The 26,721-nt window shown below is 41.1% G+C and overlaps 1 protein-coding gene, 1 long non-coding RNA gene and 1 pseudogene across 9 annotated transcripts in view; 2 read left to right on the forward strand and 1 right to left on the reverse strand.

Moving 5' to 3' along the window:
* The window catches only part of LOC137000515 (uncharacterized), a 140,885-nt gene extending 134,571 nt beyond the window's left edge, over nt 1-6,314 (forward strand). Inside the window, exon 4 of the long non-coding RNA XR_010890778.1 lies at nt 5,433-6,314. This is a non-coding gene — a long non-coding RNA (uncharacterized lncRNA). The remainder of the gene's footprint in view (nt 1-5,432) is intronic.
* The window catches only part of zfh2 (Zn finger homeodomain 2), a 363,357-nt gene that overhangs the window by 308,745 nt on the left and 27,891 nt on the right, over nt 1-26,721 (reverse strand). For 6 of the 8 annotated variants that reach the window (XR_010890763.1, XM_012375085.2, XM_067357316.1 and 3 more), the window contains exon 3: nt 6,680-6,784. The exons of 1 other annotated variant lie outside the window; for it this stretch is intronic. The gene's annotated coding sequence lies outside the window, so the exon portion shown is untranslated. Of the gene's footprint in view, nt 1-6,679; nt 6,949-26,721 lie in introns of those variants that run through there. One more of the 8 variants, XM_067357313.1, reaches the window with a different exon arrangement.
* LOC105676875 (uncharacterized) lies at nt 13,247-24,744 on the forward strand (annotated as a pseudogene).

Raw genomic sequence — 26,721 nt, forward strand, 5'->3', positions numbered from 1 at the left:
ATCGCTGTCGGGCAAAAGTCGAACTCACTTGCGACAAATTAGCATTTCTAATAAGAATCTTCGAACAAAGCATCAACGTGACGTCGATTCGGCTGAATTTATGGAAGATTCGTAGTCACGCTACACGGCCCATCGCGACCTATTTGGCTCCGGACATTCATAAAGCTCGATCTCATAATTTTGTCAACATCGTCGATAAGCTACCCGCAATCATAAGCCACGCAGCAGTCGAAATGGCGATTATGCAAATAGAAGCAGCTCGAATTGTACAACAGCACATTCGAGTATGGATAATTACTTCTCGACGTGGATCGTTACATTATACGATTCCGCATTTCTTCGCTGTTCGATTTACGATATTTTCATCTTCGTGCGTTTTTAGACATCACTGCATAAAATATTGTATCATAAATTATTGCTAGTAACGCGATAAATGAATATTTTATATACAGCGACGTTTTTAGAAAACTATTTTGATTCAACACTTTAGAAATTTTCTGTTTAAATACATATTGCGAGAAAAAGAGAGAAAGAAAGAGAGATATTAAAGCATAGTAATTAAATACCTAAATAAATCATGTTTTTAAAAAAATTACATACAATATATTAAACGCGTATAATTTGTAATACTACTCTGTCATACTACTGAACTTTGCTTTAATAAAACTCTATTGCAAAATATAATCGATACTAATCCAAGTTAATTTAAATGAAAATGTAATCAGCGTAATAATAGTTCATTAATCAATATGCGAAGAGATACATCTATTGTATATTAATCGTATAACAGAACAAAATCGATTTACAGTTTCAATTTTAATCACAAGAATTAGCGATATTAGCAATTTTCAATATATATGAAAGTATGTCAGCAATGTCAGCTGAAGTACATTCTTCCGTTTAAAAAAAAAGTATGCTAAAACTCTGAAATATTTTAAATAGTTTTTTCTTGGCGATAATACTAAAAAAAATAAACTTGATTTGTTCTTGCGCCTAGATTTTTTATTGTTTTATTACAATTGAGTAACGAGATGAGTTTTTTCTAAAAAATCAACCAGTTGGCACCTATCCGAAGCATTGCCTGCAACAGCGAACGTGTTTTGCTCGCTCGCTCGATCGCTCGCAGCAGCAAAGTGGCCCTATCAATATTAATCGCGATATTTGCCCGGCTTGGTCCTTGTCGCGCTCTCTATTACCAATTAATCCGATCGTGCGAAGTATGCTGCGAGCGGGCAGTTAGGCCGCAGTGCGTGAAAGAGATAGGAATAAAAAAGGAAAAGAGATGAGCACAAGGTTGGGCAGCAGGGAAGAAGAGAAAGACAAAGAGAGCAAGAGAGAAAGAGGGAGCAAGAAACAGAGATGGGCGTCAAAAGAGAAAGAGAGAAAGAGAGAAAAAGAGAGAACGAGAGAGACGAACTGTCGACGGGTTAGATATTGTGTCAGTCGAGTCGTCCAGCATTAAAAGTAATTACGACGTGATTGACCGAAGGCCCGTTGGCCGAGGGTGAGGCGACGCCGAGAGGGAGGCTAAATCATCGGAGTGACGCACGTAGCTCGTTGCTGCCTCCCAATTATACAATCAGCGAGAGCAAAGCGCGCGAGAGGCACCGAGGGGTAAGGGCAGCGAAAAAGATATCCGAGAGTTAGGGAGAGGAGAGCGACGCGGCGGAGATGTCAGTCTCTCGCAACGACGCGACGCGGGAGAGAGAGAGAGAGAGAGAGAGACAAAGAGAAGAGTATCAGTGGCGGAATTACGTCAGGAACGTAGTGGGTAGACGACGACGCTGACAAAGATCGGTGCCATCGCGATGATAATTGCGAAATTGGACCTGATCGACAAGTCTAATGATAATCCCTACGGAAGATTGAATTTTGCGGCAAGAATTATTGAAACTTATTGACACCAGCGGCAACGGACGCGATATTTCTCGGAAACGTCACGTATAACCATCGGTGCATTAATGGTGTTGCGGTGCACGTCAGCAAGAATATTTAACATTCCCCGGCAAGAATATTTCGCAATACGCCAATTTTTTTTACTCTTTGCAAATATGAAGCGATTAAACCGTGCAATTAATTACGTAAAAAGAAAAAAAAGTATGCTTCTTGAACATCATAGAAATTTAATTATTAAATACGAGAACACCATTGATGCAACCAATTATACGTTGATAAAAACACGCATACAAATATTCGGGCTTATATTCTTACAGTTTCTGTTGCCGCGCGCATGTAGTTTAATGATCCGCTATTTCATGATACTCGCGACAGTTTGGAACTCTGCCTAAGAAATTCATATTTCGCGGAAGGGGATTACCACACTAACAGCGACTTACGAAAGACTGATACATGGCGTCAAGTATCCGATACCATACGCGAGAACATCACTGTCATCACTGGGCAAGCCGTAGACATCGCGGAGTAATCAAGAGTAGCGCGGAACGACGAGACTTTGTTCGTTTCCGTAAGCTTCTCTCGTCACTGCGACAGGTGCGACATACTAATCCCGGTTTTGCAATACTTCACGAACAGCCAGCTTCGTGCTAATTCTGTACCTTTCTGTTCGTACATCGGACAAGAGAATAGCGACTGTTTTATGTATTTTGGAAATGCAACATGATGGACGGCAATTGTCATATTTCACAGAGTTAAGATATATTAAGAGAACGGTCGCGTTATTAATCTCAGTCAAACCGACAACTAAACGACGTAATAAACCAATCATTATTCGGCACAATCTCAAAAATATACACCTATCTTCGCGTCACAATCTATAAGTATTAAAAGGAAAATTATAAAAAGTAGATATTAATATAATTACACAAGCATTTTGATCAATATTTAAGATAAAACTGAAAATTGTGCATCAGATCCAAAATAATCTGTCTAATTTGAAGTAGCGCGAATTCATCTTAATTTGATTACTCTTGTTGACTAATAGTAACCACTTAAAATATTTATTGCGGATATTTAAATCCGTCCCTGGTCCCGAAGTGACTAAGAGAGACGTCGATAAAGCGAGATGGCCCGATTGTGATCGTTATTGTCTATTATAAAGCAGAGTAACTTGGCTCGCGTTGCAGCTGCTGGTTCGTAAACTTGGTACATTAGTTACAATATAACACAATTCGTGATTTAGAGAATTACCAGGCGGAATCATAATAGTAGTTTTAGAGACAAACTAGAGGATGCCAGGCAAACATGAATAGCATAAATAAAAAATAAACACGGATAAAAAAAATAACTTGTCGTTTCTACGTCTAACGTTGAATACTGCTGTTCGTTACATATTGAAATAATCCAATAACAAATAAAAAAATAATAATAATACATTGCACACGTACTATTATTATATAATATATAGTTCTACAAAATCATATATACGACTCTTTTGTACTTTAGTGCAGAACCCGCTACAAAGTTGCGGTTATTGGCATAGATTGTATTACTTGTTCCGCACAATGGCGCGCGGAAAAATTAACTACAATTATTGTTATTTCTATTGCGACAGATGCGCGTTACGTATTCTGTCCAAACGCGCGGACATATGCAACGGAAATGATGTCGCAATTACCATTGTACTTATAACCCAAACGATTCTTCTTCCTCCGTATTCATCGCGTCACAAAAGACACAGTTCAAATCACACGGCAGAATTAATTGATGCGTCTATCGCTGCTGCGTATTTATTTTACCGAAATGCCGCCGTATTTCCGCAATGTACGCTTACGGCGAACTAAAATCATATCTCCGCGCGGCAACGATCTTCAATAGATATTTTCTACTGAGAAATTGTGAAACCACTAATCGATTATTGTTTACTCTACCGCTTTGTTTACTCTCGAAACACCGATCTTGCGAGAAACGTCGAACGAACGTTGCGAAATACGCCAGTAACATCCAAGTGGCGACGACGAAGTACCTGTCGCCATTCGCACCCGGTGCATAGGAATGAACGACTCGACAAAAAAGGAAGAGGGGGATAAAAAAAATAATGTTTTGACTGTATTGTCAACGTTGTTACGGCGTCGCGTGCGCCCTTCGCTTTCGAGTATGCCCGTTGCTAGAGCATTTAGCGTTATGGAGTGTGCGCCAATCCAGAGACAAAGAGTCGCACGAGTTGGCAAGGGTGACTCGTGGTATGACGATCGTACAATAGTTCTATGAAACCTTTTCTTCGAAGCTACGACCATTAATGGCACTCTTTCTGCCCCCCTTATCCTCCCCCTCCTACGTGCCTCTCGATCGTTAGTTCCGTTATTTTCATGTACGGCCCGAGTCAACGACGGTGCCTTTTCATCGCTGCACTTGAATATTCTTATCGAATTAAATCGGTTTTCACGCCGCGTGAGCACAATTATGGAATATCATTGTCGTTGGGACAAGTACACGACTTGTCGTGCGTTACAACCGCATTATCGTTCCGCCGATAATATGCATAAACTGATCGAAGACTTATAATAGTTTTTGCATTAAAATCGATTAAAATAGAAAACAGTCGTAAACGTGAGAGATTGATGAATATTTCATGCGCTTTGCAGAAAAGATATTATTATGTATTTATAAGCTAAAGCTGTATAAAAAGATTTAATTACAAAATATAGTGGTTATTATCTTACAATATCCATTCAATCTGTCTTATTTGCACGTAGAAAATTATATTGTGTGTATATGTTTTATAACGTATGTTGATATATTAATAATTGTATTTGTAAATAAAGATTAATTTATCTAAAAATTGTAAGATGCTTAAAATTTTTGAGCAAAGTGACGTTTCATCAGCTTTGTAACTTTATATATTGCGCTAGTAGATGCTATAATAGTTCTATGCAATACAGTTTCATAGCTAATTAATAAACGTGTCTTGTATATTTCTGTATCATAATGCATAGCAAGTTCGCGAGATTGAATCATTAAAAAAAATCGGTCATTGTCAGTTAAACGAGCTGTTGTTCATTCGTCTGTATTGAAGTCAATATTAGCATTGTATACACGTATACTTCATAAGCCACTCCTGTCTTTTAACTGTGTCAATTGTGAGAAATCACAATAAGAAGTGCGATGTAAAAGATAAACGACAATCTCTCAAGATAAATAATAATGCAACACACACACAATTGCAAATAATAAAATAAATAATCTTCCAAATGGCAGTGCGCGTAATAGCGCAATCAAAATAATATTCCAATATTAGCACAATAATGTAAGAGTATAAATAATTATTATAAACAATAAATACTTTTTAATCACCTTTTTATATCTGTACATAGAATTATATACATAAAAATAAAAAAATAACAAGTATTTTGTTTTTATTATATTTTATAATAAAAGGGGAATGTTATCTTGATTGTGCATATTTTGCACGCCACATTTATAAACAATATTAATATAATAAAAAATTCATGAATGTTTGGTTTTAATGCGCTTAGGGTTAATCACTAGCAGAAGATACCCGCGATGCATTCGCAAACCGGCGGCCGTCAGCAAGATGAACTATTCGCAAAAAGTGGGCGCCCCGCGTGCGTACGGCCGAGCACTATGAGTCTGAGCGTGAAAATGTATCGAAAAGAGACGGCCGTATATACGCGGCGCGTATTTATGGGCATGAGTCCGGTCAGAAAGGCGAGGAAGGAGACAGAAGAAGGCGATCGGTATGGACGCGGCCGGCGGATCCGGGCTAGGTCGTTCAACTAACCGGCCAACCATCGAACCATCCGACCGGCCAGTCCGCGCAACGGTCGAAGCACCTTACTCTTAACAGTCTGTACTGAGAATAAGGGGAGAGAGAAAGAGAAGAGGTGGGGAAGGAGAAGAGAAGAACGAAGGAACGAGGGAAGCAGCCGGAAGAGAAAAAGAACGGATGCCCAACACCATCGCCACTGGGATCCACCAATGGTGGGTGACTCTGTGTCGCCACACTGGTATAAATCGGGCACAAGAGTCCAATCGTACAGAGAAATCGGCGACGGTCGCGAATGGTCGCGAAAGGATGCGAACGGTCGGCGTGCGATGCAAGGTGTAGGTCCACCGGAGCTGTCGAGCTCCAGAGACGCTCTTAAGCCCTCACCATTGTATCAATAACGTCACCGCGGGCGATTTATCGTGATCCGAAACCTTCTTCGAGAACGCCACGAAGAAACACGATACCCCAATCTTCGTATGTAATCTACATACGCGCGATCGATACTGCCATGAATATCAGCAGAGAGAACAATCGAGTCAAGCTCGGTTGAACCAAACAGATCTAACTTTAATAAATTTAAAGAAGATATTTTGCTGAGACATCAAGAAAATGTACGTTTCTTTTGTTTTTAATTGAAGACAAGAGAAAAAAATGGAATCTTTAAATTGCACAAATTAATAATATAAATAAATCATCTTCGAAAATCATCAAAAATCAGTCCGGCAGGAAACGTGTTGATAATTTTTTTAATTATTATAAATATTTAAAATATAAAATAGTGAGATTTACAAAAAGTCGTAGTCTCACAGTTGTTTTCTTAATTATTTTTAAAGATTTAAAAAAAAATATTGGGGAAATCGAAAAAAACGCAATCAATCATTTGTGGATTTATACATTGATACCTAATTGTTTTGTGCTTTTATGCTTTATGCGTATGCGCCGCGTGTATGTAAAGAAGATTAATCAATTAAAATAATGTTAAAATTTACTCACTAGTCGTCACAGCATTGTAATCCACGGGTAGCGTTGTCATTATTCCAAACACATACGTACACATTATTTCACTCACGATATCACAGTTCAACTTGTACGGCATTCCTGAAACAAAAACATCTCGGTTATTATAAGCGTGAAACTATTCTACTTATTGAAAAATTCAGCCTCGCGAATCAAAAGATGCCGAACATGAATATCGGCGGAAGAGTCATCACTTGCCTTTAGTATCACGTCATCCGCCATTGTACTCTTTACACTCCCAACAAGCAATTACATGCGCAATACCGTCAAGCGAATAAACAACGCGAAACAACGCGACAACCTAACCTTGTTTGGCCCTACTCTCTTCCGAGATATATTTCGACAATAATATAATTATATCAATGTATTACAACTTGCAAAAAATAGATCAAGTTAGATTAAGTGAAATTAAATAGGTTAAGTTATGTTAAATGAAATCGCAATAGCATTCATTTGCTTTTCACGACAAATTGTTTAATTCGATGATCGCAAGATGCGTGTAAAAAATTAGAAAGACGTAGAAGATTATGCAAATATTATACAGATATTTGTGATTCGAGTATTGGTACAATATTTTCAATATCCGACACGATGTCGATTAACGCTGAATGACTACGAATAGCGTACGTGCTAATACTACATAATCTCACACAATCATTAAATTCGACATTCTCGATATTTGTTTCCACAAAGAACCCATTTAAAAAAAAATAAAAGACGCATTTGTTAACGCATTCGATACCACTGCCATTTTCTTGTAAACTAGTCGATTAGTTACTATGCAGCTGTAAAGCACCGTGAAGTTATGTGATTACTGACGTCACAGGGTTTTGGGATTTGTTCGCAAGAAACGTATGCGCATAACCAATCAGAAGCTCAGCATAGATGTCACTTCATTGCGCGTACGTTCTTGAGAACGAATTCAAGAATCTAAATAATATAAAATGCATCATTCGTTTACTTATGTGAAAAAGTTATTTTTATGTAATCAAGTCAATAATAAGTATTTTAAAGCTGAATTAAACAAATTATCAATACAAAATTTTACGAAAAATGATAATTTAAACACTAACTCGAATATCAAGACAATAAACATATTGATACATACAATTAACATCACCACATTGGTTATTGGTTGAAAATAATTTTAAAAATTAAATTAAAATTGATTTTATATTAAAATTTAAAACAAAATTTACGAATAAACAATAGACAAGTAACTTTACAAAATTCTATTATTTTTCCATTCAATATTATATTTATTGAAAAAAATGATTACATTATTAATAACGAATAAATTTAATTAATCGTTATTTTGTTGCTTAATAGCAACGTTTTCAATTTGCGATAATTCGCACAACAATACAAGAATGTTTGCTTTTCTCGCAAGAGCAATAATATGAGGGAAGGCGGATCTATGTTCTCATGAAGATACTCTTAAACGTCCCACAGATTCCACCTCTGTCAAACAGAGGCTCCTCCTATTTCACATGCATGTACATACAAACATTCGTTCGTTTCCACTTAGCTTGACGGAATCTCCTTATGTAGCACGACAATCCTGTACGACTCGTTAAAATGCACGTAAGTAGAAATTGTAATTCTCCGTCCGGCGGAGAAGAGGAGTATATATAACATGAAGGAGGAAGCGGTAATATATCGAAACAACTGATACGACGATACCATTAAACGAGAGACGTTGAATACTAATGAGTAGAAATCACCGTTCTTCGTCGTTGCGAGCGAAATAATGTCACGCGAGAAGTTACGAGAACGCAAATCATATTACCTTGAGCGATGAGGATGCGTCCGTTCAGCTTTACCAGCTACATTTATACAAGGATGAAAGAGAAGAGAGAAAATATATCAAGTATATCATAAGTAGTATATAAAATTATTCCTTTAGCTTGCGAACATATAACATAAATCTGTATGACAATTAGACATGTCTATTAGACGTGGATGCATTCGAATAATTTGCATGGAAAATAAGTGCCGTTAAAAGAAATAATTCGATTACAGCGGGATTTCTCCTCATTTGTACGTCCAGTATCTTATCACTTTGAGCTTCGTCCTTTTCAAAGGTTTATTTCATAGTGACGCGCGCATCTTGGTGTGGGTTTTTGACGTTTCCTACAGCGAAGCTGATCTTACACGTACGTTTACCAAACAGACAGTCGTCCGCGCATCAAATCGCGACGCACTAACGACCAGACATAGCCGCAGCGGCGGCAGCAGCACCGACCGGAACCGCCAGCAGTCGTTTCTCGGTCTCGGAAATAATATTCCAAAGTTTTTTACACAGCTACGCATCTCTCAAATAAAAGAGAAACGGCGCAAAGGCAGACACGGGAGGGACAGGACGCGAAGTGAGGAAGAGAGAAAGAGAAAGAGAGGTGCTGCGGAGGCGCTGCACCACGGAGAATTGAAAATGATGATTGGCGGTAAGCGGGGCTGCCAGCGTTGATGGAAGCGGGAGGACGAGGAAGGGCAAGAAGAAGAGAAGCAAGCGAGAGCACGTAAAGGGGTACTAAATAAGAAAGCCACGAGAGAACCCAGAGATCCAGGGGGGAGGAAGGGAGACGCGGGGGAACCGCGGCGAACGCTGAAGAAGGACATCGCAAACGGCGGAGGGGCGGAACGACCGCTGGACGGAAAAAGAGTCCGGACAGCGCGCGAATTAAGTCGATCGTGGTGCGTGGAACCACATCCTTCGCGCCCGCTGCCTCTACCTCGCGGATATCGCCTCTTTCTCTGCCGGTGTGTCTCAGTGCCCCTTCCCCGCGGGCCCGGTCGTGGCCTACCGCTCCTTCTCGCTCCCACGGGGACGCATCGGCGCGCGTACCCCCTTCTTTATTATCGGCGTCGACCATCGTCTTTTGTTTTATAATAACTGCCGTGCGCGGGCTGCGGTCGCGCCGCTCCCTCTCTCTCTCTCTCTCTCTCACTCTCCTTCTCTCTGCGCTCAATGATCTCCTTTTGCAATGCCGGAGGAACTCGCCGCGCTTCTGGCCGAGGGGGGTCCAATGGAATATCGCGATAAATCGCCCGATGGCTTGTAGTGACGACGGCTGTACGCGCGTTCTTGAGTGCACTTGGATGGTTAATCCGTGGCTGAGAAGTCCTGCTCGGTTTGCAGCGTTGCGTAATATATGTCTTTTCGTCGCTTGATTGTTTAGCGAAATTCAGTAGTAACTTTAACGTGGTCGGTAGCTAGTGTGATAAGCGCATATCGCCGCGTAAATCGTTCCGCTGGACGGTAGACAATAGGATAATAAACTGTCGGAAAATCTCTCTTTATCCAGGCTTGCTCGCTGACAAACGAATTGCGTTGGCAATTGCCGACAGCGCTGAATTATTTATAGTGAGATAAGTAGAATAAATAAACTGGGTTTTCGTTAAATACGCGTCATACTTTTGAAAAACCTATGTATAATATAAATTGATAAATAATTGATAATAAAACTATATTAATCAGGAAGAACTAATTTTGCAATTATTTATAGCAATTTACTTAATTGATAACAAAATATTTTCCACGTAGCTTGATTCGCGATAGAAAAATATTCAATACCGGTACACGTTATGAGAAAATCATCAAAGATTCGATGATTTAAGTTATGAAAAACATCGGCGCGAAATCGTTCTCCTCCCACCGACTTTCCTAGCGAAACAAAAATATGTGGACGCTATTTACGTCGCGGCCTTTTATTAAATATTCCTCGGGGTATCGGATGAGACCACTCTTGACTGAGAGTTACATCTGGCCGACCCTCAGTCTGGGACTGAGATGCGACAACGGATAAGACCGCGACACGGAGCTACGTCTCGGTGGGCGCCCGTAATTCGGCAATAAAAACGCCAGCTCACGTATATTATTTTATTTGGTACCCGAATCGCCGCGACTTAAACGCATCCATAATTACCGGCGTCTACGTGAACCGCTTAACTTATCGCGCGCTCCCGCGCGGTACAAGCATAATTTATGCATGCGTGGATTTTAACTCCCACGCCACGCTCTTTCTTTTTCTCCCTCTTTCTCTTTCTTTCTCTCGGGATACCGGCGCGCGGCGAATCGTTCGTGCTCACGATCGGACGGGTTCGCGTATATATACCTATCTCCGGGGCCCAGCAAGAATTATCCGCGTCCAGTGACGAGCTCCCGATACGCCCGATACGAATCCAGATCAGGCGAGTCGGTTTTCGCGCGCTCCAAACTGGAAAGCAAAATCGCACCGTCGCCTATAAATCGCGCAGCAAACGTGCGTTCGCCGAACGGCTTTGCGTTCGTTTCAGTTCGTGTATCGTAATACTTTTGCATTGAATGCACGATAAAAGATCGACGTTTCGCGAAATGTTGCATTCTTGCGAATATTGTTATTAAGTTTTGTAACACGCATTTTCCTGTGCTGAATTTTAAAGAGAATTTTATTTGAAATAATATGAAATTACGATGCTCGTTAATTAAAAGATTTTAATCCTTATTTTTCTGTTACATAATCCACAGGAAAAAGAGAGCTTGAAAGCAACTTTTGTAAAATATAAAAGTCAGCGCAAAAACATAACTGCGAAAGACGCCTAGGCACTTGTTTCCAAATCGTTTCGCTCATCACGTTGTTTGTACCAATTGCTGAAGAATCGGTCGAATCACGTAACTCCCTAGAGTGCGTAATAACAAACGTACTTTGGAGAGAGAACATCGCACAGTGCGGGAATAAACCGTGGCGCAGCGAAGTACGCGCGATCGGGGATAATGCGAAAAGCGCGGGTAAGCGCGCGCAGCGAGATGCGAAAAAAAGACAAGCGAGAGAGATAAGCGGGCTCCGTTCGCGCTCGCCCAAGGTGGACCCGGCAATTTTGTCGAATTGCGCGGCGATTACCGTCGTATACGGCGGCATGAATTTTCCGTTTGTTTGAGTTACGGGTTTGCGCAAGGCCGCTCAACAACCTGCCGCGCGGTGGCTCTTGAACGAGAGGACGAGAGGAAGAAAGGAGATGACCGGCTTAAGCGAGAGAGCCCCGTCTAGGGCTGCTGCCGGGATGCGGAATGAGCAGCGCGAAGAGCGCGTTACGCGCACACGAACGGTCTCGAGGACCGTCATCGAACAATGACCGGAAAAGAAGAAAGATCCACACACAGCTTCTCTCTCTCTCTCCCTCTCTCTCTCTTTCTCTTACTCTCTTTCTGCGTGTGTACCGAGAGGGTCGGTAATTTGCCCGATGGCTGGCGATTAACACTCAAATGAATTGCGAGGAAGCGCGCGGAACCTCTCTTCCACCTTTGCCGTTTTCATCGCAGCTCCTTTGTTCCTGCGGAGGATCCTCGCCTGAATCTTCCTCAGAGCTGTTGAACAATGGTAGCGGCTATTCCGCGCCGCGATTTTTCCGGCAGCCGAATAAAGGAACTGGAGAAGGCAGAGTGGAAGAAAGATAAAAGGAAAAGAAGGGAAAAAAATGCGCGCGCGCGCGAGCCTCGTCTGCCGGGAGGATAATTCCCTGTAAGTGGATAATGTCTCGACGTTACTCCTTGCCTACGCAGCCAGGATCGTCGTCCTGACCTACCGTCTGCCTCCTCCTCCCTTCCTCCTCGCGCAATCTTTCTCTCCTATTTCGATTCTCCTACCCTGTCTATTCGCATGGTAGATCGTGGCCGATGGGCTAGCTGAACGCTTTGTAGTTCGGTCTACCGGTCTATCCGTCCTCTTCTTCCTCCCGTCGCTATTCCTAGCTCTATCTCGGACCGCGTCGAAGGATCTTATTGTGCAACCCGCTTTCATAGCTCCACCCGGTGCTTTCGGGCGCGCCGCCACCCATGGAATTCGCGTTTTTCCTCCGTGACGTACTCCCCCTTCGCCCCCGCTCTTCCCCTCACCCATACTGCCCGCGTCCAGCACTTTCCTTCCATCCTTGACTTTTATCGCATAGGGATAAACTCGCGCTACTTGCCTTCAAGCCCATCCTCCAATTATATCTAACGCAAAAAATACCGCGGAACGTTATTATTGCCACCGTCTATTTGGAATCGTTGCCGTTTTCTCCGGTCTTTTCTACAGCGCGACACGTGCACCGCAAGCACATCCGGAGAATTGCCGGGAATCATTTTTTTCCGCAGTAATTTAAAGAACTGCAGGAAACTAATAAGATAAATTGGTGAATAAAATTAGTCTCGACGACGGAAAATTATTCTAATCCAGCGATTACACAGAGTGCGTAGAATTAAAATTGTTCGATAGATTTTGCAGATGTAAAAGAGCCGATTATAGTTATCATTTAATTCCGTCAATGAACATCTTCCTGTGGCAGAACTTCATTCGGTTGATGTTAGGCGCTCGGACGATTCTTTGTTCGTCACTGTCGCGCCGCTATCAGAACGAATGAAAGAAACGAGAGAGAAAGAGAAAGAGAGAGAGAGACGCGATTGCCGCAAGGCCGTTGTAATTATTGTACTTCGCAACGATTGTTCGAGTACGTGCGAACTGTCGGTACGAATGTCGATGGTGCACCGAACGGTAGAACGATCATATTCCGGCATGGTTATAAAGCATGCCGCACTTTAACGGCAAATCTCTCGTGTGGCCGGATGAAGGTGAGATATAGACAGTCAAACGGATGCACCGCCCTGAAATCATTCGGTCTTTTGAATTTCGCTTGGACGCCGACGCGAAGCGCAACGATTTCCTCACAGCGTCGTTCTTTACGATGGGCATTCTCATGACGGCTAAATGCTTAGCGCGATGCAACGCGGCCGGTATCATCCGCGAAACAGCTTTTTGCCCATCGATCGCGCGATGACTTTTACGATAGTCAAGTCGCGGACAGCCCCTTTGCGAACATAAAGCTTCTCTTGGTTAGTACTTGAGTTTCGGATGGTATGCCGCGGCGCAGTTGATGCAAACGTTAACGCAAGGCGAATTGCGGCGAACGCACGAATCCCGTAACGGAGAGATCCGCCTCTTTGTACGCTTCTAAATGCCGTCGAGACGAGTGTGCGCGCGCGCGCGCGCGCGAGCGAGCGGTTACGCGAGGATTTGTATTCGCTATACGCGCCGCTGGTTTGAGAACGATTTACATTCTTAGACGATGCTGCCTTCTTTGAAACTGCTACGTAAGAGGTGCCGCAATTTCGGATTGCTCGTGTATGAATGTTTCAAGAGAATTTCAGATTTTTTATCGGAATTATATCCAAGTTGTTTTATAAAATAAAGACATTTGAATCAAGTAAAAGGAACAAACACATACATATTTACATACACACAGTGACAGTTTGTCATAAAGTTATAAAAAGTATAACATATTTTTTCCATTGATGTAATTTAAGAAAGTTAAAGAAATTGGAAAACTATTTTGAAATTACTTTTTAATAACACATAAATAATTACCTCAAAGTTTCTCCATCGGCACCCGATGCCCCTCCTGAGCCCCCTCCTCCTCTGATTGTCAGTATGGAAACACGATTCACTCGCCAAAACCCGATTATCGTGTGATATTTTATACGACACTCCCGACGCGTTCTTTGTCACATTAATTGTAAGACAAAGATAATACTCGGATATCATCGCACAGATATATTCGATAATATACAGGAAAGAAGGGAGATCAAAACGATTAGTAATTTTTACGTGTATAGAAAATAATGTTATCTTATCGCGATGGTGATTTTGAAGAATAATTATGACAAAGAAATAATAAAATTATGGTACGGAAGTAATAGAGGTAGTAGAAATCATAGAATATCGCGCCGAACAAAACAATCCGCCTCGTACAAAAGTGCGAATAATGACTAAGCAAATAGCATAAGCACAAGGTCGCGCCGATTCCAAATTTCGAAACATGCGCAATAGAGAACAACATCGTGCGTACCGATACAAGTGAAAAAGAGAGAAAGGAGATATAGAGAGTACGCAAGCTACGTCGCGACGAAAACAACCCGACGTAAACACAACTACCAAATTCCGCGAGTCGGATTATCATAATAATTTTTCCAAATCACTACTACGATGAGATATTATCTTTTATAAGCAACTGTCGATAAAGAGCTTGTCCCAATACTTAACTTTCGTGTTTAATAATTCGGATATTTTATTCTGCGGTTATTTTAATCTCTATTTTAACTTTTACATATTTATATTTGCATATTACAATACAAAATATTAAAATGCTTCGAATGTCGTAAAACGTAATTGCAAAATATTTTTCGAATGAAAAGAGTGTAAAAACGTAGTATGGCCGCAAAGAATAACGCGCAAAAATTAATTATTCTCCTTTTTTATTCTCTGCTTTCTTTCCGTTGTTTTCTTCAGAATGTCGAATGTATCCTAGTTCTGTACAATGAAATTCGAGTTTTATCTTTGTCCTAATGTAACAAAATATAACTCTCGAATATCATCGCATAAATATATTCGATAATATACAGAAACGGCGGAAGGAAAAAAGGGAGATCAAAATGATTAGTAATTTTTACGTGTATAGAAAATAATGTTATCTTATCGCGATGGTGATTTTGAAGAATAATTATGACAAAGGAATAATAAAATTGTGGTACGGAAGTAATTGAAGTAGTAGAAATCATAGGAGAATGCGCCGAACAAAACCATCCGCCTCGTGTATGAAAGTGTGAATGATAACTGAGCAAATAGAATAAGGACAAGGTCGCGTCGATTTCAAATTTCGAAACATGCGCAATAGAGAACAACAATGTGCGTACCGATACAAGTGAAAAAAAGAGAGATATAGAGAATACGCAAGCTACGCCGCGACGAAAACAACCCGACGTAAACACAACTACCAAATTCCGCTAGTCGGATTATCATAATAATTTTTCCAAATCACTTCTACCATGAAATATTATCTTTTATAAGCAACTATCGATATAGAACTTGTCCCGATAATTAACTTTCGTGTTTAATGATTCAGATACTTTATTCTGCGGTTATTTTACTCTCTATTTTAACTTTTGCATATTTATATTTGCAAATTACAATACACAATATTAAAATGCTTCGAATGTCATAAAACACGATTGCAAAGTATTTTTTGAATGAAAAGAGTATTAAAAACCTATTGAAATAATTTAAGCGTAGCATAGCCGCAGAAATCAACACGCAAAACTTAATTACTCTCCTTTCTTTCCGTCGTTTTTCTCAGAATGTCGAATGTATCCTAGTTCCATACAATGATATTCGAGTTTTATCTTTGTCCTAATGTGACAACATATAATACTTGAATATCATCGCACAGATATATTCGATAATCTGCCGGAAACGGCAGAAAGAAAGATGGGGGAGATCAAAACGATTAGTAATTTTTTTACGTGTACAGAAAATAATGTTATCTTACCGCAATAGTGATTTTGAAGAATAATTATGACTGAGGAATAATAAAATTGTGGTACGGAAGTAATTAAGATAGTAGAAATCATAGGAGAACGCGCCGGACAAAACGATCCGCCTCGTACAAAAGTGCGACTGATAACTGAGCAAATAGAATAAGGCCAAGGTCGCGCCGATTCGAAATTTTGAAACATGCGCAATAGAGAACAACAACGTGCGTACCGATACAAGTGAAGAAGAGAGAGAGGAAATATAGAGAGTACGCAAGCTACGGCGCGACGAAAACAACCCGACGTAAACACAACTACCAAATTCCGCGAGTCGGATTATCATAATAATTTTTCCAAATCACTACTACGATGAGATATTATCTTTTATAAGCAACTGTCGATAAAGAGCTTGTCCCAATACTTAACTTCCGTGTTTAATAATGCGGATATTTTATTCTGCGGTTATTTTACTCTCTATTTTAACTTTTACATATTTATATTTGCAAATTACAATACACAATATTAAAATGCTTCAAATGTCGTAAAATGCGATTGCAAAGTATTTTTCGAATGAGAAGAGTATAAAAAACGTATTGAAATAAATTAAGCGTAGCATAGCCGCAAAGATCAACGCGCAAAAATTAATTACTCTCCTTTCTTTCCGTCATTTTTTTCAGAGTGTCGAACGTATCCTAGTTCTGTACAATGATATTCGAATTTTATCTTTGTCCTAATGTCAAAATATGCATTGAATGTGCCATATAAAAGGTCGCGCAATAATAATTTATCGAATTTTCACGAGTGAATTGTGTTTCCATACTGATTGTGAGAGAAGGAAGAGAAAGTACAGAAGGGGCATTGGATACGACAAAACAACTTTAAAGCAAATAATCATCTGTTAAAAAATTACTTTTTTTTAAAAAAGATGCCAAGTACACGTATTCATCGGAACACTGTTATTCACTCAAAAAAATATTTCACTGATGTAGTTAGATTTCTAGATATCGCAACAAGAATGTATCGCTACTTTTCGTATCTGTGAAAACATTGTTTGTCACATATAGAATTTATAGCAGTAATGTTCTAGCAATAGCTTCTGAAAAATTTAGGTACCATTGCTAAATGTTATTCATTGCATGATCTAACACGTGATTGATCTTATATAGATAGGCGCTTTAGAGAAACTTTCTTTTTAAAGTTCACAAACAATACAGATATATATTCTGTTTCTGTCATCTAAACTGATTAAGTAATTACATATGCAATATCACAACAGTTGCTAATCATTTATCTGTTTTAGTTAATTTTTTACACCTAGAAAATTTTAGCTATTATTGCTAGATCATTTTTTTGAGTGTTCATAAAACACAGTTGCTTTAATGTATATTTTATTACTAAAGAAATAAAAAATTGTTTTATATATTTGGTATCACAAAAGATGTGATATCAAAACTACGCTGAATAAAAATGAAAAATTGTACACCTAAAATTTAATGCTTTAATTTAATAATATCGGGACACAATATGTTTCAACAAGCGCTACTTGGCTGGTCTTGTTTTACTCTTTTTTTTCAAATAAGTTTTTCATAAATTAGTTTACACGCAAAACGATATTTCGAAGCTATGGCATGATTGCGTACACTTCGAGTGGAGAAGATCGCATATAAATGCGTATACCGTTGAAAAACATAGCTGGCAAGACAGTAAGAATAATTTACGGCGTGGGAAGACATCTGCATTCCGCGAAAGATGCCTCGATATCGGCTTCATCCTCGAGACGGGCAAACTACCGAGGAACGCGGGAAGGAAAACAGGAAACCGACACCTTTCCCTGCGCAATCTGGCGGAAACGACTTTATGGAGCGGCGATGGTCATCTCTCTGACGTCTGAGAACGCGATCGAAAACCATCAAAAACGCGTGCGATGTAAAACGAGAGAAGGAGAACGCCGCGCCGGTGAGAACGGCTTCGCGAAGAACGGCGCGTCGTGAAGAGTTCCCATGGATGCCAGACGCGCGCGAGTCGGAAAAATCCATAACGTCAGCGCCTTCCAGTAAGCAATGCACAATCCCATTGGCTCTCTTCCCGAAGCCCGCCACGGTTCGCGCGAAACAGCTCCAGCTGGGTCAGACCTTTGCGCGGAGAGACCATAAGCCAAGTTTTCGAGGCGCGCGTCTCACGAAGACGGCTCGGTGAACGATGACGACGAGCGAGCAGACGAGTCGGACGAGCGGTCAGCGCGATCAGCGGAGGCCTCGACGAGCACTTTTGTTATGAGGATCATATAATATTCCAGTCAGCCGCGCGGTTGAACAACGGGCATCGTCGCTCACGAGCTGAATGATAATTTCGGGGACTCTGAGACGCTGGGTAATTGCCAGCTTGGCCAATCATTATTACGTGTGTCGTTGAACATGCTGCGCCGTTGACGCAGCTGCATAGGGCACGCGGATAATCGGGGGCCCGCGATCGCGGACTAACGGCGGTGGACGCGCGTGATTTACGCGAGCGCGCGGCCCGAGTCGGTTTTCGCGAGACATCGACGTTCTCGTTAACCTAGATTCGATCGTCGCGTTTGACAACCGCGTTTGGAATTTAAATGGCCACCAAAAAGCCATTGAAATGAATATTTGGGGTATTATTAGCTCTATGCATGCATTAATCTTTCGCATAATACGACAAATTAATTCACGACTTCTGTGTTGTGAAATCTGATTCAAGTAGATTGTAGATTTATGAGAGTAGTTGTCTCTAATTAATAGATAATTGCGTAATAGAAAGTCACCGTCGTGAGTGTCGTGGTAGTTGAATCATGTACGTAAAAGCTTAGCCGCACGATTTAACTACTACGAGCGCAATCCTCTAATAAATGCTGCCAGTTAATGCAGGAGAGATAGATATACGTGGTAATCTGATTGTACTTGATTTAGCGTGGGTTAATTAAAACGGCGTGTCATGATCGATGTGCCGATATTGTACTATTCTCGACGTTGATAACCGGATGCGAACGCTTACGATGTATAACGGCGCAGCTCAATAAGGAAAGTCTAAATCAAGATCGGCCGGTAGTAATTAATTATCACTCACAATGTGTCTTCTGCGTATCAATTTAAGATATCTATATTCCAAGCAAAGAGACGAATTTGTGTGTGTGAAGCTGGCGTATCATTTCAACGGAAACTCACAAATAATTAAGAGTTCTGACTTTATTTTCAATAGTTCTAGAGTTCCTGATAGTTTAAACAAATAGTTCTGGCCATTAAACCAACGAAAATGCCTCAGGACAAACTGAGACGCCAACTTCACGCAGCATCTCACTTTGTCCTACGACATTTTCCTTATCAATAATTGTTGGAAATTAAAAGATTTATAGTTCTACAAGAGTTCTAAGAAGAGTTCTGCCTTCTAAAAGCAAAAAAATATCAATAAAGATAAAATAAGAACAAGCGAATCCTTATATCTATAGATATACAGATGAGACGCCGGCCTATTTTCAAGAGTTCTGTTTATTCCAACTTAGCTCTCGTATAGTTCTGGGCATGCACAATGTTTTTCCAAAAAGTTCTGATGGTTACAACAATTAGACCTTTTTTTAAAAAATTATTTTGCCTGAAAAACGTATTTTTTCGAGTATAAAGGTGAGACGCTGGTCGTATATCGATAATTCTATCGATTTCAAGTGACATTTCGTGTCAGTTTGTAATCACTTTTTATTTCTACGAATTCTATGCGTAAAAATTATTAGAATGTTGATTAAACAAATTAGATCTCTCGAGAGGCTGGACGTATATATATTGAGCTATCGAAGTGAGACTGACCTTTTTTTAAAAAATTATTTTGCCTGAAAAACGTATTTTTTCGAGTATAAAGGTGAAATGCTGGTCGTATGTCGATAATTCTATCGATTTCAAGTGACATTTTGTGTCAGTTTGTAATCACTTTTTATTTCTACGAATTCTATGCGTAAAAGTTATTAGAATGTTGATTAAACAAGTTGGATCTCTCGAGAGGCTGGACGTATATATATTGAGCTATCGAGGTGAGACTGATCATTATTCTACGTCATGGATTTTGAAATTTTTATTTCATTGTGTGAAAGTGTATTGTTTTAAATGTACTTATCTTGTTCTTAGCATAATCCAGAATCACGGCGTGGACATTTAAAACAATATACTTACACAGTAAAATAAAAATTTTTTAATCCATGACGTTGTAGAAAAACAATCAACGTTTTACCTCGATAGCTCGGTATTTATACGTCCAGCGCTTCAAAAGATCTAATTTATTTAATTAACATTCTAATAACGCATAGAACTCTTCATAGAAATGAAAAGTGATTACAGCCTGACGCAAAATGTCATTTAAAATCGATAGAACTATCGAAATACGACCAGCGTTTCACCTTTATACTCGAAAAGATACGTTATTCGAACAAAATAATTTTTTTTTTAATTTTTAATTGTTGTAACTATCAGAACTTTTTGGAAAGGCATTGTGCATGCCTAGAACTATACGAGAGCTAAGTTGGAATAAACAGAACTCTTGAAAATAGGCCGGCGTCTCATCTGTATATCTATAGATATAAGGATTCGCTTGTTCTTATTTTATCTTTATTGATATTTTTTTGCTTTTAGAAGGCAGAACTCTTCTTAGAACTCTTGTAGAATTATAAATCTTTTAATTTCCAACAATTATTGACAAGAAAAATGTCGTAGGACAAAGTGACGCTGCGTGAAGTTGGCGTCTCAGTTTGTCCTGAGGCATTTTCGTTGGTTTAATGGCCAGAACTATTTGTTTAAACTATCAGGAACTCTAGACCTATTGAAAATAAAGTCAGAACTCTTAATTATTTGTGAGTTTCCGCGAAATGATATGCCAGCTTCACACATACGACGAATTTTTCGTTGATTTGTGAGAGATCTAAAATCATAATAATGAAGCTACTTTTTAGTCAGCAACGTGACAAAATAATCATGCTAAATTATACATTTCAACCCCATTAAATAAAAACAATTAATTTAAAAATAGATAACAATCTCACTATCACGAAAAATAAATTATTATCATTGGATGATGTAATAAAGTCATTGCTGTTTCTCTACTGCTCATTTCAAGCACCCATTTAAGCATCGATACGAAATTGAGTTTTATGGAAAATTTATGGATTCGGCATCGACATTGCAGTTAAACGAAATGATATAGTAAGAAGCATTACGATCGGCTTTCTGACTTCAGTCGTAAGGCGGAAAACACAACGAGGCGATGCGCGTTGACGTGGATCAGGATGCGATAAATTATTGCAAATAATAATATCGTCGCGAGCTCCGGAGGGTGCTCGTTAAACAGAAGGCAGCACAATCGTACTGCTAATGATTCCGGCGCAGCGGAGTTGTTTCTTAGTACAACAACGCCGTGGCGAATGTAGATACTTCGTCACGCGTACAGGACGCTGAGTCCTGGCGAATCATTAGTAAGGTATCCACCTTGAAGCCTAGTGGTTCCCCTTTTATCTCGGGGCTCCGAGATAGATCTCGATCTGAGGATCTATTGTTTTCTCGTGCGCGCGCGCGCGAGCGAACGGCATTTGATTTCCTCGAGAGTGTCCTGCTTGAAAATCTTTAGAGACTACAAACACAATCTCGTTGACGATCATTATTATGAAGACACCTCGTCATTTATAATTTTAATACTTTCTATTCTAGAATTACACCGTCTCGGAAAAACGCTTATCACGCAAACTCGAAGCCTGCCTCGAAGACAAACGATCTACAGACGAAGCGTGTTTGTAATTTTAGAGAAACGGCAGAAGTAATTCCTCGTGAAATTGTCCTAATGAGTATTGACAGAATCGTCTAATTACAATTACAGCGAATATATCTAAGTGAAAGGTTCGTAGGCGTGGCAGGAAACATACAATGGATGAGAAACCCGATAAGTAGTACACATAAAATATACGTATATATATATATGTGTGTACATACATATATATTATATATATATATATATATATACATATATATATGTATATGTATATATGACCACAAAAACCCGCGGCTAAGAAAGTTGCGATATCGCGAAAGGTTAATTACTACGCAGAGCATTATACGCACGACTAGCAATGCATTTCGATGAGATGCAATGATATTTCCTTCACGCACGTAGCAATCATTTTCTTTGCCCGTTACGCTGGCTACTACAATTTTTACTTAACAAAGATACGCTTCACTTACGTGAGATTATTATCGTGACGCTAATACAGTATTTAGTAAATTAGTATTTCTTCATATCTGAATAAGATTTAAAAAAACATATTTAAACGCGCGTATTATGTAAATGTTATGCAAACGTGTGATATAATTTAAATGTGTTTCTTCGTTGTTAAAATCTGATTCCACAGGTCTCTCGATTAGAAAGAAAGGAAAAAAAAGATAAGCTGATCGCGTAATAAGTGTTAGCAAGGCGCTACGTGCTTCTGCTTGGAGGAACGGTAACAGGACTTCGCGGAACGCAAGCGCTGGTAAGGACTCGTCGTGCAAGCGTTACAGATCTGATGGCACTAATGACGGGGTCCCCGTGTCCACGTGTTGTGACACTAACTGACCACGAAAAGGGGGAACGAAGAAGTGACGATCAGTTTGTTACGTTCCCTTGTCGGTTTGATAAATCGACGGTAACAAGTCGAACCGAGGGGGAAGAGCCCGGAAGTGTCATTATTTTTTACAACATATCTGCCGGCTTAGGAATAATTTGCCGTGCTTAATCGGAATAAAACGCCAGTCACGCTACGCCGCTGCGTTCTATGAACTATAAGACACCGTTGACGTGCGCGCGCGGTCCCACGATGACTTCACACTTGGCACGGGTTGATCGTACAAACGTTAAGAATGTGGTGACACTAGCAATGAAGTCCTAGCTCTGATATGAAAACTAACTGAACGCTGTGAGAGTAAAAGGAAGAAATGACGGCTCATGGGAAGGTGTCTTAAAATTCTTTCGCGTCTGGATACTTTGTTGGTGACATCACCGATTCGTGTCTCCGTTGTCGTATCGCCGATAATACTCTTAAACGATCATTCAAAGCATCGTGTGAAATAAGCAACGTACAAATATGCACATATATATTTTTCATCTCCAAATAATTAAAAATTATCAATCCTTTTATAGACGTCGCAGTTGGAAGGTAAGAATAAAATTTGACGTGAAAATAAAACTACACGCTCAACAAACTGCGAGAAAATTGCATTTCGCATGCGTTGTCTCCGTAATAAATTATATTCCAAGACGTTCTGCAGATGCAACGTCTCGGCGAAACGGCGTCTCGTCGGCAAGTATTTCAGAAAGTCCGGGTACTTGGCGGAGTCGAGAGTTTTGCGGTTCGGACCGGCGCGGTAAGGGCTGCTCGTGAAGGCATCAAGGATCCGATGACGCTAATGACGAGGCTATGTGTCCGCATATTGACGCTAACTGGACTGACCGCGAGAAAGGCGAGCTGCGGACGCGGAGGGCGGAGGGCAAGAAGAAAATGAGAGAGGGGCAGAGAAGTGGCGATGCCTGGGCAGCCTGAGTATCGTGCAGAACGGCATTGCGGAGGTAACAAACGTCTCCTCGAGGCCTCGCGAGGCGGGGAGAGGAGGTCGCGGCAAGGTGAGGCGGCCGTTTTCGAGCCGCGGAGATGATTTACCTTACAACTAACAATATCCCTCCTTAAGGCCCCGGCGGATTTATTGGTTCTCTCTCTTTCCACTGGAGGGTGTTCAACGGAGAGGGGTGGAGGGCAGTGCTTCGCGAAGGAAGAGGAGAGAGAGAGGGAGAGAGAAAAAGAGAAGGGTGAAGAGAGGGGGAGAGGACAGAGAGCGAGAGAGAGAGACGAGAAGAAGGCCCCGGGCTCGAACCCGGCACCTCATTACCCGATAATTTACTACACGAGTAATTAACTGGGCACACAAACGGTGCCACGTTATATATACCCGGTGCGCGTATACACCACCGACGACTGACTCTTCCTCCCCGGCACTTCTCGGATGCGTATACGCTCGTATATTACCGCGCCGCGTCCTCCTGTTGATCTATTTATCCATTCGTTTTGGCGTGACGAGCTCTCTCTCTCTCTCTCTCTCTCTCCTCGCTCGCCGGTCGACCCGGATGCGCACGATAAACGGTTCGATAATGGCGGGCCCCGAGAGCCCGGCGAGAAAAAGTATTTACGACGTCTGCATATTACATTTTATTTCCCTCGCCCTCCCCTCGGTATTTTAGCACCGCGGCAATGGCGCAATAATTATAGTCTCTTGTAATGTATTACAGCTGAAATGATAATGATATATTCACTAGTTTGTCGTCAAGGAGAGAAGAAAAGGGAAATGGCGGAATGGAGTTTCCTAAAGAGTTGCTCTCTACGCTGATTAAATTGTTGCGCTACGCGTCTTCGTGCGAATAAATGTAGACTACATCTGTAAGCAGATCACAGCCACAAAGTGGCTCGAGGCGTCATTGAATCCCTTGATCAGGTTCGTAAATGCCGAAGGACTCGGCACTTTGTGTCGACAAACACGAGGATTTCCGCGAAAGACAGACGAGAGCCGAAGAAATCACCATTTATAGGCATTGCTCAGGTGGCTATCGCTTGTTATTCGTACGAGCTCCAGCACGTTTCTCGACTTTTTATTCGCGCGATACGCATTTTACGATTTTTCGCGTGTGACGCGCGTTTCTCCGTCTCGGCTTCATTTTATAATCATCAGAATCGAAACAATCTCATGCTAATCACGCCGCTGAGCGGGCAGAGCTATGTGTGAGGAATAGATTTCAGTAATCAGCGACTGTAAATTCGATTGCTCGATTTCTTTCTCGAGATGTAAAAATTACATCTTAGATTTGACAAAATACAGCCATAAATTTCGGCATTTCAAACACAAACTTGTATACACAAAGCAGGAAACTTGAGAACTTTAATTTACTGATTTTCTCATAATCAGTCAATTATGTCCAACGTCGTGTAATATCCCGTAACGCGACACCGTTACAATCTTGAAAAAAGAAAAAAGAAATTAACGCAAGCCGAAATTTACTTCGTTATCCTGGTAAATTATTCCCGCACGACCAATAAATCCCTCGCAGCCAGTAATAATTTAAAAAAGCCGCGAAATTAATTTAGCATCCGTATAAGCGCTGCCGAAACGGTAATAAATCCTCGCACCGATATGCCTGTACGAATGTAAATCACTTTGGTGCGTTTGACCTTTGCGACTGGAGGAGGTATTCTAAGCGCAATCGCGGGTATTCAAAGCGCGCAGCATCGAGCTGATGAATAGTCCGCGAAACAGTGGGTGCTCGAGGTTAGAGACCGGTAGGAAACCGGTGAGCACCACTGAGCGAATGTCACGCGTTGGCGGTATCCGGCCACCGACACGCCAACCAGAGGGATAAGGACAGCGCGCGCGTCCTGCGTGCCGCGCGACTCCGCACCGAGGCGTTCTGCGTTCGATACGACGCGAGAAGAGGACACTAAAATAATAATGGTTGCAGCTGAGAGTAGGGGAGGGGGCTTCGCCCGTATGCGAAGAGGCGCGAAGAGGCGAGCTGCTTAAGCCCGAAAGAAAAAAAAAAAAAAAAAAGGCGGCGGAGTTGATTAGAATGAGAATAGATGCGGACGTGGACGCGCGGACGCATCTTCCCGGATTGGAAGGAGAGAGGCGTTTCGAGCATAGGACACGGGGAGATGAGAGATAGAAACAGACAAACTAAATAATAAAGCCCACACTTGGCCCACTACCCGATCCAGGACCCCAAACGGACCACCCGGTGCAAGGGAACGAGGAATCGCCCGTTCGAGAGTGAGCCCCGAGCCCCAGGTGGGCAGAGGTGAGTATTTGAAATGGTAATTACGAACCGAAAGCCCCGATCCCCGATAAAAATCGTTTCCAGCAGTCATCCGGCGTAATGAATTTTCACCTTGGTAGACTGTCTCCCATCGTTAATAACGCGCGCGACCAACTAGTTTGCGGACTTTTTCACGAACGTAAAGGCGAGCCGAATGGAAACGCGTACAATTTTCGGTCGGCGGACCGAAGAGCGAAACGCGCTAAAACCGAGCCGAGTGTTTTGTAACGTCGCGCGGCCAATTGCCGGGCGATTATTAATTAATACTAGCTTAAGGGAACGCGAATGCGCACGATTTCCAGACACGAATCGTGATATAATGAGCGCGCTGAAAAAAAATCTTGCGCAATTTCGCGAGATGACTCGCTCTTGCAATCGTTAATTATAGTAATCGGCGTTAAAACTGCGCGTCGTTAAGCGTATCTTCTACGTACTCTCGCTTGAAGGATGCGATTATCCCGAAGCAACAATACCAGAATTTAATTACTCCTTCGCCCGCGTTGTTCATCTCGAGGCTGCGAACGAGCCGCCCGCGCGTCCCGTGCATTATGCATACGAGAGCCGGGGAGATGCACTTATGAAGGATCTGATTGAGTTCTGAGTAAATGGCATCTGGTTAGCCGAGCTGCTAATTAAACAGCCGCGAGCAGCATCGTTCGTCTTCTCGGTAGAGCTGCGCGAAAACAACAACGGTACTCCGGATATATTCACCGCGCAATATATTTAAACCTGACTTCGCAGGCTGCGCTTTCTAAATCATACAATTCCAATTATTAAAATACCAATAATTAAAAGATTTAGAGAAAATAGATTATAACGC

This window comes from Linepithema humile, chromosome 6 (genome assembly GCF_040581485.1).
Source record: "Linepithema humile isolate Giens D197 chromosome 6, Lhum_UNIL_v1.0, whole genome shotgun sequence".
In the NCBI taxonomy this organism is placed as follows: Eukaryota; Metazoa; Arthropoda; class Insecta; order Hymenoptera; family Formicidae; genus Linepithema; species Linepithema humile.